This window comes from Amblyraja radiata, chromosome 23, assembly GCF_010909765.2.
Source record: "Amblyraja radiata isolate CabotCenter1 chromosome 23, sAmbRad1.1.pri, whole genome shotgun sequence".
In the NCBI taxonomy this organism is placed as follows: Eukaryota; Metazoa; Chordata; class Chondrichthyes; order Rajiformes; family Rajidae; genus Amblyraja; species Amblyraja radiata.
Window position 1 is genome coordinate 19,481,057 of NC_045978.1, and position 12,338 is coordinate 19,493,394.

Consider the following 12,338-nt stretch of genomic DNA (forward strand, 5'->3'; position numbering starts at 1 on the left):
TTTGGAAAAGCCTCCCAGGTTTGTGTTTAAATCATTTAGAACCATGAGAGCAGGGAATCAAATAGTTAGGTGGATTTTACTAAAAGTCCATCTACTGATGTTAGCAGTAGCCCTTGTGCTTCATCAGCCTTTCAAGAAAGGCAGAAGGGAAAGCACAAGGGTGAAGAGGAAGCAGAAGAAGAGGTGTCAGTGGGTGAAGCCCTTCTTGCAAAGAAGGTTAAGGCTTGGCCAATACGATAACTTAATGAAAGTGCTGCAAGAGGAGGATTTGGCAGCATTTTAAAACTTTCTCCGAATCACACCTGAGCTATTTAATGAGCTGAAGGAAACTGTGGGTCCCCTGCTGAAAATAAAGGAGACCTATATGAGGAAGCCACTGGAACCAGGACTGCGCCTAGCCATCACACTCCGCTATTTGGCATCAGGGGACTCTTACAAGAGCCTCAGCTACAACTTTCTTGTAGCGCACAACACCATCAGTAAAATTGTCCGAGAGACCTGTGATGCAATCATTGACGTATATGGGGATAATGTGATCGACTGCCCCAGAACACCAAATGATTGGAAGAGAGTGGCGCATGGCTTTGATAAACGGTGGAATTTTAAACATACATGTGGGGCGGTGGATGGCAAACATGTAGCAATCCACCCAAGGGAGGTTCAAAGTATTACAATTATAAGAATTTTCACTCCATAGTACTGCTAGCCATGGTGGACTCGGACTACAAATTCCTGTATGTGGATGTGGGCACACCTGGCAGTGTAGCAGATGCCAGGATCTGGAGAGAGAGCCCCCTCGGGCAGTCAATGGAAAATGGAACAGCAGGCATGCCTGATCCCGAACCTCTGCCAGGAGAAGCCAACCCGGACATATTCTACAGTATGGTTGGTGATGATGCCTTTGCACTCAGGCCGTGGATGATGAAGCCATATCCACACAGGAATTTGACTAGGGATCAGAGGATCTTTAATTATAGGCTTTCCAGGGCAAGGAGGGTCGTTGAAAACGCATTTGGAATCTTCACAAGCAGATTTCGTTGCTTGCTGTATGTGATGGAGCAGGAGCCCAAGAACGTTGAGATGATTGTGTTTGCAGCATGTGTCCTCCACAACCTGATCTGTGTCAGATGTGCAGCAGCAGCATCATCTCCAACCATGGAGGAGGGTGACTTCTTTGACGTCCGCACGGGAAACATAACACCAGGTACTTGGAGGGCAAGAGTTAATGCCGCACCTATGGTACCATTGCAGGGATTGCCAGGTAACACTGGTTCAAGGAGTGGCAAAGAGCAGAGAGAATATCTCTGCTCTTACTACAACTCAGCCCTGGGTAGTGTGCCATGGCAGAACAGAGGTATTTGAGGAACAAAGTCAGCATCACACTGCCCAAGCTGTGGCGAAGCACTGCAGGAGGAGACTGCAGTGAAGGAAAGAAAAGTTATATGTGAAGACAATTGAAATCAAGCTAATTCTGTTTAATTCCAGACGAAGAGTGACCTTCTCTTCTAATTTGTCAGAAGGACTTATTTGCAGTTGTTTTATCCAAAAACTGTGCTCATCTTAGAAAAATGTAAGAACATTTATTTGTAGATAACATCATGTGGTCTTTTAATATTTTTTCATTATGCAAGCGTTCTATTGCACAGCTTAATTTGAGGTTATCACAGAGAAGAGCTCTTTTGCTTTTACTTTTTACTTACAGCATTATTTCAATGTTTGATGAACCCCTTTTAGCAATTCACTTCCTTTTACTTGTTGTGGTGTTGAGTTTCCCAAGTTGAGGTTCCCGGAGGTTTTTGTCAGTCTCCCTAATAGTCGAAAGTGGTTTCCGCTTCCTCAATGTTCTGGCGATTATTTCAACAAATTCAAAACCGGCCACGACTAAAAATAGGTTGCCGTTTTAAAAATCGGTAAACGCCTCTGTGACAAAACCTGACAAAAACCTCCGGGAACTGCATGGGAACCTCCGGGAACCTCTGGGAACCTCCGGGAATCTTCTGGAGGTTCCCATGCGGTTCCCGGAGTTTCCCTTGCGGTTCCCATGCGGTTCCCGGAGGTTCCCGTGCGGTTCCCGGAGGTTCCCATGCGGTTCCCGGAGGTTTTTGTCAGGTTTTGTCACAGAGGCGTTTACCGATTTTTAAAACGGCAACCTATTTTTAGTCGCGGCCGGTTTTGAATTTGTTGAAATAATCGCCAGAACAGTGAGGAAGCGGAAACCACTTTCGACTATTAGGGAGACTGACAAAAACCTCCGGGAACCGCATGGAAACCTTGGTAAGACCTCCCTGGTGGAACACAACTGGGTGAAAAAAAAGGTTGAAATTAACATAAGCATGTGACCTCTGTCACTCCTGGGCATGGTCAATCACAGTTGCAGAGTTCATTTAGCAGAGAAAAGTTGTAGAGGTGATGGCTCCCAAAAGACACACAAAGAGGGGTAGGCACAACCCTCCAAAAAGCCTACCATATGTGTGTCACACACCCAGGAGGAGGAGTGGCAGAAGAACATGCCACAGGAGGAGGTAGCCCTGCACGAGAGACCCCCGGCAGAGGAGAACAGGCAGGTTTCAGCACATTTAACATCTCAGTAATCAATGCCTCCATCCACCATTGTGCTGCTTACTTTTTTATTTATGTTTCAGATCTTGGAGCAGTTGAGCGATATCCGAAAGTACATAGAGGATGACCGGAGGGGTAAAACACCTCTGGAGGAGTTCCTATTTAGGATGACAGAGTTCATCGTCACCATGATTCACGTCCACCCACCTGTGCAATACATGTCAATATGTAGAGAACTTGTAAATGATGCCATGAATCACTGCGACAAGGTAAAATGCAATCTAGATTTTCTGTCATTCATATGATCACCGTGCTGCAATCTCTGTAATTTAGAGGAGATATTCACTATGATTTCATTTCTGTTGTAGTATGCCCAGCCAGATCCACAACTGCCACGTCGGCGGTTTGCACCACGTCAAATTAATCCAATGCCGCAGCGCTGGCACCATTCTGAGCAGGTACAAAATATATAATGGAAACTTTAATGATTGCACTCTTTGTCAAATTAATTCCTCAGTGAATTTTGTTAAGTTCAACTAAGATATGGATCTATGTTTCAAAAGCTTTCATCAAGACCACAGCCTCAACATATGAAACTTTATAAGCTTTCACTTGAATGTTATCATGTGTTGTTCAAGCCCTCATAAGACAATGTAATTCATCCTGCTCCCGTACATGCTAATAAGTTGTATCAAAAAGTGGCCCATGATCTGACCGCCGAGACAATGAGATTTTCAAGAATGTGTAAATACATGTCAATTGCAGCTTTTGATGGTCAGTGTTGCTGAAAACTTCAAACCTGTTTTTTATTTCAGAGGCAGTACACTGACTTCCAGCCCACAGGATCTGTGTTGGCTGCAATCGCCACAGATTATTCTGATCAAGGTGTTTCCTCAAGAGGCGCATCACCTGTTCCAAGAGGTTTCTTCCGGGACATGGAAAATGAATAATGTAACGTTTAACCATATAATATAATAACCATATAACAATTACAGCACGGAAACAGGCCATCTCGACCCTTTTAGTCCGTGCCGAACACGTATTCTCCCCTAGTCCCATATACCTGCGTTCAGACCATAACCCTCCATTCCTTTCCCATCCATATAACTATCCAATTTATTTTTAAATGATAAAAACAAACCTGCCTCCACCACCTTCACTGGAAGCTCATTCCACACAGCCACCACTCTCTGAGTAAAGATGTTCCCCCTCTTGTTACCCCTAAACTTCTGTCCCTTAATTCTCAAGTCATGTCCCCTTGTTTGAATCTTCCCTACTCTCAGTGGGAAAAGCTTATCCACGTCAACTCTGTCTAACCCTCTCATCATTTTAAAGACCTCTATCGAGTCCCCCCTTAACCTTCTGCGCTCCAAAGAATAAAGCTCTAACTTGTTCAACCTTTCTCTGTAACTTAGTTGCTGAAACCCAGGCAACATTCTAGTAAATCTCCTCTGTACTCTCTCTATTTTGTTGACATCCTTCCTATAATTAGGCGACCAAAATTGTACACCATACTCCAAAATTGGCCTCACCAATGCCTTGTACAATTTTAACATTACATCCCAACTTCTATACTCAATGCTCTGATTTATAAAGGCCAGCACACCAAAAGCTTTCTTTACCAACCTATCTACATGAGATTCCACTTTCAGGGAACTGTGCACAGTTATTCCCAGATCCCTCTGTTCACCTGCATTCTTCAATTCCCTACTATTTACCATGTACATCCTATTTTGATTTGTCCTGCCAAGATGTAGCACCTCACACTTATTAGCATTAAACTCCATCTGCCATCTTTCAGCCCACTCTTCCAACTGGCATAAATCTCTCTGTAGACTTTGAAACTCTACTTCATTACCCGCAACCCCACCTATCTTAGTATCATCTGCATACTTACTAATCCAATTTACCACACCATCGTCCAGATCATTGATGTACATGACAAACAACAGTGGACCCAACACAGATCCCTGTGGCACCCCACTCGTCACTGGCCTCCAACCTGACAAACAACCATCCACCATTACTCTCTGGCATCTCCCATTCAGCCACTGTTGAATCCATCTTGCTACTCCACCATTAATACCCAACCATTGAACCTTCTTAACCAACCTTCCGTGAGGAACCTTGTCAAAGGCCTTATTGAAGTCCATATATACAACATCCACTGCTTTACCCTCATCAATTTCCCGAGTAACATCTTCAAAAAATTCAAGAAGATTAGTCAAACATGACCTTCCAGGCACAAATCCATGTTGACTGTTCCTAATCAGACCCTATTTGTCCAGATGCTTATATATATTATCTCTAAGTATCCTTTCCATTAATTGCCCACCACTGACGTCAAACTAACAGGTCTATAATTGCTAGGTTTACTCTTAGACCCCTTTTTAAACAATGGAACAACATGCGCAGTACGACAATCCTCCGGCACTGTTCCCGTTTCTAATGACATTTGAAATATTTCTGTCATAGCCCCTGCTATTTCTACACTAACTTCCCTCAATGTCCTAGGGAATATCCTGTCCGGACCTGGAGACTTATCCACTTTTATATTTCTCAAAAGTGTCAGTACTTCCTCTTCTTTGATCCTCATAGTTTCCATAGCTACTCTATTTGTTTCCCTTACCTCACATAATTCAATATCCTTCTCCTTGGTGAATACCGAAGAAAATAAATTGTTCAATATCTCCCCCATCTCTTTTGGCTCTGCAGATAGCTGTCCACTCTGACTCTCTAATGGACCAACTTTATCCCTCGTTATCCTTTTGTTATTAATATAGCTGTAGAAACCCTTTGGATTTACTTTCACCTTACTTGCCAAAGCAACCTCATATCTTCTTTTAACTTTTCTAATTTCTTTCTTAAGATTATTTTTACATTCTTTATACTCCTTATACCCCTCAAGCATCTCATTTACTCCATGCTGATGTGGTTGTTTACCGTTTGATAAAAGATTGTTGAAGTTTGTTGTTCTTGGTGCCTAGACTTGTTTGTGTTTTGTCTGAAGTCATGTTATTTTGAAATGTTAAATCTATGAAGCCTGTTTAAAAATGTTTTGATAATAATTTGGTTGATCATTTTTTGTAAACTTTGCACAATGAAGAATAATTGTTTATTCAAACCAACATTGTTGTCTAGGATCCATTTTTTCAATAGCAGCAGAACATCTCATCTCTTTAAAAGTCTCAAAAATCATGAATAATGTTTACGGATTATTGAGAAGCACACCAGATAAGGGAGGGAATTCTCAGCCTCTCACATGTGCTACAATGAGTGATAAAAAGCACAACGCCACGAGTGCTCTGCATTTGCAAGGGGATTTTATTACACCTATTGATGAATCAGTAAATAAAACAAGCAGCACACTAGATGGAAAACAAAGTGTTTCCACATCTCTTAAAAGGCACTGAAATCTCCAACATACAAGGGCATTGTCACACATCTTGGGAAACTCAACACCACAACAAGTAAAAGGAAGTGAATTGCTAAAAGGGGTTCATCAAACATTGAAATAATGCTGTAAGTAAAAAGTAAAAGCAAAAGAGCTCTTCCCTGTGATAACCTCAAATTAAGCTGTGCAATAGAACGCTTGCATAATGAAAAAATATTAACAGACCACATGATGTTATCTACAAATAAATGTTCTTACATTTTTCTAAGATCAGCACAGTTTTTGGATAAAACAACTGCAAATAAGTCTTTCTGACAAATTAGAAGAGAAGGTCACTCTTCATCTGGAATTAAACAGAATTAGCTTGATTTCAATTGTCTTCACATAAAACTTTTCTTTCCTTCACTGCAGTCTCCTCCTGCAGTGCTTCACCACAGCTTGGGCAGTGTGATGCTGACTTTGTTCCTCAAATACCTTTGTTCTGCCATGGCACACTACCCAGGGCTGAGTTGTAGTAAGAGCAGAGATATTCTCTCTGCTCTTTGCCACTCCTTGAACCAGTGTTACCTGGCAATCCCTGCAATGGTACCATAGGTGCGGCATTAACTCTTGCCCTCCAAGTACCTGGTGTTATGTTTCCCGTGCGGACGTCAAAGAAGTCACCCTCCTCCATGGTTGGAGATGATGCTGCTGCTGCACATCTGACACGGATCAGGTTGTGGAGGACACATGCTGCAAACACAATCGTCTCAACATTCTTGTGCTCCTGCTCCATCACATACAGCAAGCAACGATCTGGCTTCATCATCCACGGTCTGAGTACAAAGGCATCATCACCAACCATACTGTAGAATATGTCCGGGTTGGCTTCTCCTGGCAGAGGTTCGGGATCAGGCATGCCTGCTGTTCCATTTTCCATTGACTGCCCGAGGGGGCTCTCTCTCCAGATCCTGGCATCTGCTACACTGCCAGGTGTGCCCACATTCACATACAGGAATTTGTAGTCCGAGTCCACCATGGCTAGCAGTACTATGGAGTGAAAATTCTTATAATTGTAATACTTTGAACCTCCCTTGGGTGGATGCTACATGTTTGCCATCCACTGCCCCACATGTATGTTTAAAATTCCGCCGTTTATCAGCCATGCGCCACTCTCTTCCAATCATTTGGTGTTCTGGGGCAGTCGATCACATTATCCCCATATACGTCAATGATTGCCTCACAGGTCTCTCGGACAATTTTACTGATGGTGTTGTGGGCTACAAGAAAGTTGTAGCTGAGGCTCTTGTAAGAGTCCCCTGATGCCAAATAGCGGAGTGTGATGGCTAGGCGCAGTCCTGGTTCCAGTGGCTTCCTCATATAGGTCTCCTTTATTTTCAGCAGGGGACCCACAGTTTCCTTCAGCTCATTAAATAGCTCAGGTGTGATTCGGAGAAAGTTTTTAAATGCTGCCAAATCCTCCTCTTGCAGCACTTTCATTAAGTTATCGTATTGGCCAAGCCTTAACCTTCTTTGCAAGAAGGGCTTCACCCACTGACACCTCTTCTTCTGCTTCCTCTTCACCCTTGTGCTTTCCCTTCTGCCTTTCTTGAAAGGCTGATGAAGCACAAGGGCTACTGCTAACATCAGTAGATGGACTTTTAGTAAAATCCACCTAACTATTTGATTCCCTGCTCTCATGGTTCTAAATGATTTAAACACAAACCTGGGAGGCTTTTCCAAACTCTGCAATTATGATTGAGCATGGCCAGGTGTGACCAATTTCACATGCTTATGTTAATATTTAACCCTTTTCTCACCAGGGAGGTCTTACCAAGGTTTCCGTGCGGTTCCCGGAGGTTCCCGGTGGTTCCCGGTTGAACCTCCGGCAACCTCCGGCAACCTTCGACAACCACCGGCAACCTCCGGCAACTAGCATCGCAACCGGCTTCAACTAAAAAATTACCGATTTTTAAAACGGCAACCTATTTTTAGTCACGGTCGGTTTTGTAGTTTTTGAAATAATCGCCGGAACATAGAAGAAGCGGAAACCACTTTCGACTATTAGGGAGACTGACAAAAACCTCCGGGAACCGCACGGAAACCTTGGGTGGGGCCCAAAGTCTCCAGAGGTTTCCGTTCCAGTCTCCTAAGTGGGACAGCCCCTTTAATCTTTAAAATTGGTAGCAACGTCCTGATGCCATTCTCCGAATCCTTATCTTACTTCCTTCGCTGCCTGCCAGGTTATTGGCACCCCTCCAGTTAAGATGCAACCCGTGTCTCTTGGACAAGTCACCCCTGCCCCAGAAGAGATCCCAATGATCTAGAAATCTGAGTCCCTGCCCCCCTGCAACAATTCCTCAGCCACACATTTGTCACCCCTATCTTCCTGTTTATACCCTCATTAGGAAGCAATCCAGTGATCACTATCCTGGAGGTCCTACTTTTTACATTAACCAACTCCCTATACTCCTACTGCAGAACCTCCTTCCTTTTCCTACCTAATATTGGCAGTGCCAGCATGCTTGACGACTTCCGGCATCCTGGACCCTCACACCAGGGATATCTTCTTTAACCTTTAATTCCTATTCTGTTCTTTTTTCTTCCCTTCTATATTCGAGAAAGATCTAAATTATGTTAATTCTATGGGTATAAACTTTTTATTTACATACTTTATGGTTGAGGGAAAGCACAAGTCTAATTTGCACAGAGGAGCATCTATGTTGATGTGGACTCCTGTGATCTGCTTTGCATTCCTGTGTGTTTGTTAATTCTTTACATTTTAAAAATCATGTTTCAGTTTTTATATGCTTTGAAAGGAGGATGAAAGACACGATGCAATAAATAAATAACTAGTTCTAACTTTAGAAAATTTAGAAAACGTTCTACAGTAAATTGCAAAGCAAAGGGTGACTATTCTATTCAACTTTCAAGCCCATGTGTAATAAAAAAAAATGCTGAAGCAACCAGCATTGTGCTATTCACGATAGTTTATGAGTCTTGTAAGAGCACAATGGTGCCTTACAGTACCTTTTGCAATAGACACAAAAGTAATTTCCTTGCTAGGTTGTAGAAAGGAACTGCAGATGCTGGTTTAAACTGACGATAGACACAAAATGCTGGAGTAACTCAGCAGGACAGGCAGCATCTCTGGATAGAAGAAGTGGGTGATGTTTTGGGTCGAGACCCTTCTTCAATTTCCTTGGGTCAGTGCCCAGGTGCATTAGGTGGACCTGACAAAGTGAATAATGGAGAATACGACCAGGTTCAGTAGATACATTGATAGAAGGATTCATCATTTATTTCCATGTGCATTCTGCTCAATTACAAAAAATAAATCAATGGTAACTTTCTTTCCAGTTAAAATAGTAAGATTAAACGAGAACTTACCAGTTTGAAGTTTGATCTGTATTTTATGAGGAGTTACGATGAGGGATTACGTGAAGAACCCGCTCAGTGCGCAGGCGCGGCATACTTCCAAGCAGCGGTGTGGAATCACAGATAGACACAGTTATTTTGAAGTAAACATAGTAAAGATAAGGAGACATCAATTTATTAGTTTGATCCATATAATGAGGGTGGGAGCGGAGGGCACGTAATCCCTCATCGTAACTCCTCATAAAATACAGATCAAACTTCAAACTGGTAATTTCTCGTTTAATCTTACTATTTTACTTCGGAGTCACGTGAGTGACTACGTGAAGATTTCAAAGCTCTGTGATTTCAAACCGTGTAACAGTTTCATTTCACTCACTGCCGAAGTTCTTGAGGGAGGAAGTGTTATCGTAATGAACCAATGAGTCTATTTGTAGAAAAACACAATGGTATTTTTTAAACAATAACAACAAAGAATTAAGTTGCTCCCCTGGGCTTAAATTAAATATTTGCAGTTCGTAAATCTTTACTGCAAATAAACCAGGTTTTGCCTACGGCTTATTATAAAATTTCTGAACGGTCTTTTCCCTTCCCACCATCCTGCTGTAGCCAGGATGTGGTCTATAGGCATGTCCATTCTTTAGCCGTCGACATGGATGCTGCCCTGGTGGAATAAAATGTGTACATGTTAGTGTTTATCCCAGCAGTTTCTAGCACCTGCTTGAGCCATCTCGCAATGGTTTGGCTCGTACCCCACCATAAGGTTTTTGTGACTGACCCACAAGGCTTTTCATCTCCCTCGAATATTCTGGTTGTGTCTATATAGGATAGTAGGTGGGTCATGGCACATAACCGTGGTTCTGGTGGGTAAGCCACGACTGGATTAGGTGTTCCTGGTCTGCTCTGTTTGACCAGTCGCTGGATAACGACAGATCTGGTCTGGAGCTGTGATCATGTTGTCCAGTCGCAATAGGTGTAGTGACTGGACCCTCTGAGCGGATACAAGTGCCATCAACATGAGCGTCTTTAGTGTAGCTTGCTCGAGGCCGGGGGATCTGGCTGGTGGCCATTCCCTGAGATATGTCAGGACCACACTGATATCCCAAATATGGGTATACCTGGGCTTAGGGCTTGATATTGTAAATGCCCTTCATCAGTTTTACCACCAGTGGATGGGATCCCATCGCCTGTTGTCCTGCCGCTGGTTTGAGATAAGCAGAAAGAGCACTCTGCGCTGTGTTGATGGCACTGTAGCTGATCCCTACATCGTGGTGTAGATGGCCAGGAACTCCAGTATGTTGGTGGCTGTAGCTGTTTCGTATGTTGTCCATGTTTCCTGGCAGTACTTCTCCCTTTTTTGATGCTGGTTAAGTACTGCCTCTTGGTGGATGTTCGAAGGGATGCCGACATGGTGTTGATGGTTTGTTTGGACAATCCCAGTTCCAGGTAAGGTCTGTTCAAACTTGCAACCCAGGCGTTTAATTTTCTCATGGCATGGGTGTTTAGCTTACCTGGTAGGTAAGTAGCTGATAGCCAAATATGTCTTTCGACATACCATTGCCAAATCATGTTGACCAATTTGTCGCATGATAATGATTTTATGCCACCCATATGGTTAATATAAGCCATCACCGTAGTATTTATCAATTTGTAACCGAAAATGCAAGTGCTGCATATTAGATAAATATGCGTTTAAACCATAAAAGGCGCCCAACATCTCTAGATAGTTAATGCCCAGTGTAAGTAGTAATGATGACTCTAGTTTAGTCCATCTACCACTTGTGCTGGATATGGAGTTAGTCGCTCCCCAGCCTTGAGCACTGGCATCTGTTTGAATAACTAAAGTAAGGTTAGTGATAAAGATAGGGCTGAAACTATGCCAAACGTTTTCTGCCCACCACTGTAGCTCTGATATTGCTTCAGTGGGTAAGTTCATGACACGATCATAGTGACCTCTATGTCGTTTATTGCCCGTACCTTTGCTCTCTGTAAATTTTTTGATAGTGCAAAGGTCCGAATTGTGTAGCCGGAAATGCTGCTACCATTTCCCCAATTACTCTTGCTACTTGTCGAATAGTTGGTCGCTCGTTGACCATTAATTTGTTGCATGATTGTGCTAATTCAACCATTTTTGCCTTTGGCAAGGTAACAGTCATATGGACTGAGTTAATTGTGAAGCCCAGGCAGTCCATGATAGTCGATGGCTTCAACTTAGATTTATCTGGATGTAGGACGAACCCCAGAGTTTCGAGGAGCTGTTTTGTAGCTGATACTGCTGCCACAGCCAATTCCATCGTTTTCCCTACTATGAGAATATCCTCCAGATATGCCATGACAATATGTTTTTGTTTTCTTAGTATTGCTATGGCTGGGTTCAATATTTTGGTGAATAATCTTGGGCTGAAGTTCGCCCATAGGGCAATGCTTTGTACCATCCAGATAAATTTTAGGTATCTGCGATGATCCTTGTATATGGGTACTAGATAGTAAGCATCTTTAAGATAAATGCTTGCCATGAAGTGTCCTTTGGAATTCAGTTGTTTGGCAGTAACATATGTCTCCATTTTGAAATGTATATACTTAACAAATTTGTTTAGTGATGTTAAGTCAATGATGATGCGACAGACACCATCTTTTTTGGTTTTAGTGAATATATTCGATACAAATTCCAAAGGTTCATGTTTGGTCTTTTCGATGACCCCCTTTGTGATAAGTCTCACCAGTTCAGCTTGTCCCTCACGTTTCTTTTTGACGGAGGGAGAAATACCCTTTGGGGCCATTGTTGAACTGGCGGCGTTTTTTCTGACATGAATTGTATTTTATATCCTGTAATGTTGTTGAGTATATACTTGTCACTCGTGACCATACCCCATGATTCTTTAAACAAGTGTAATCTCCCCCCTGTTAATAAAGCACCCTTATTCTCTATATGCTGGTAGGGACCAGACCCACCTACCTCCATGGTTATTGGCGATTCTGTTTCTTCATTTTCCTGAAGATTTTGTTCTGACGTGCTGGCGATGTTGGGGGG

The 12,338-nt window shown here is 42.8% G+C and overlaps 1 long non-coding RNA gene across 1 annotated transcript; it reads left to right on the plus strand.

Annotated features, from left to right (window-relative positions):
• Positions 1–562: 562 nt before the first annotated feature.
• LOC116986097 lies at positions 563–12,047 on the plus strand. The gene is made up of 3 exons (XR_004415412.1): positions 563–637; positions 5,990–5,995; positions 12,036–12,047. It is a non-coding gene; the product is annotated as an uncharacterized LOC116986097 (long non-coding RNA).
• Positions 12,048–12,338: the final 291 nt, after the last annotated feature.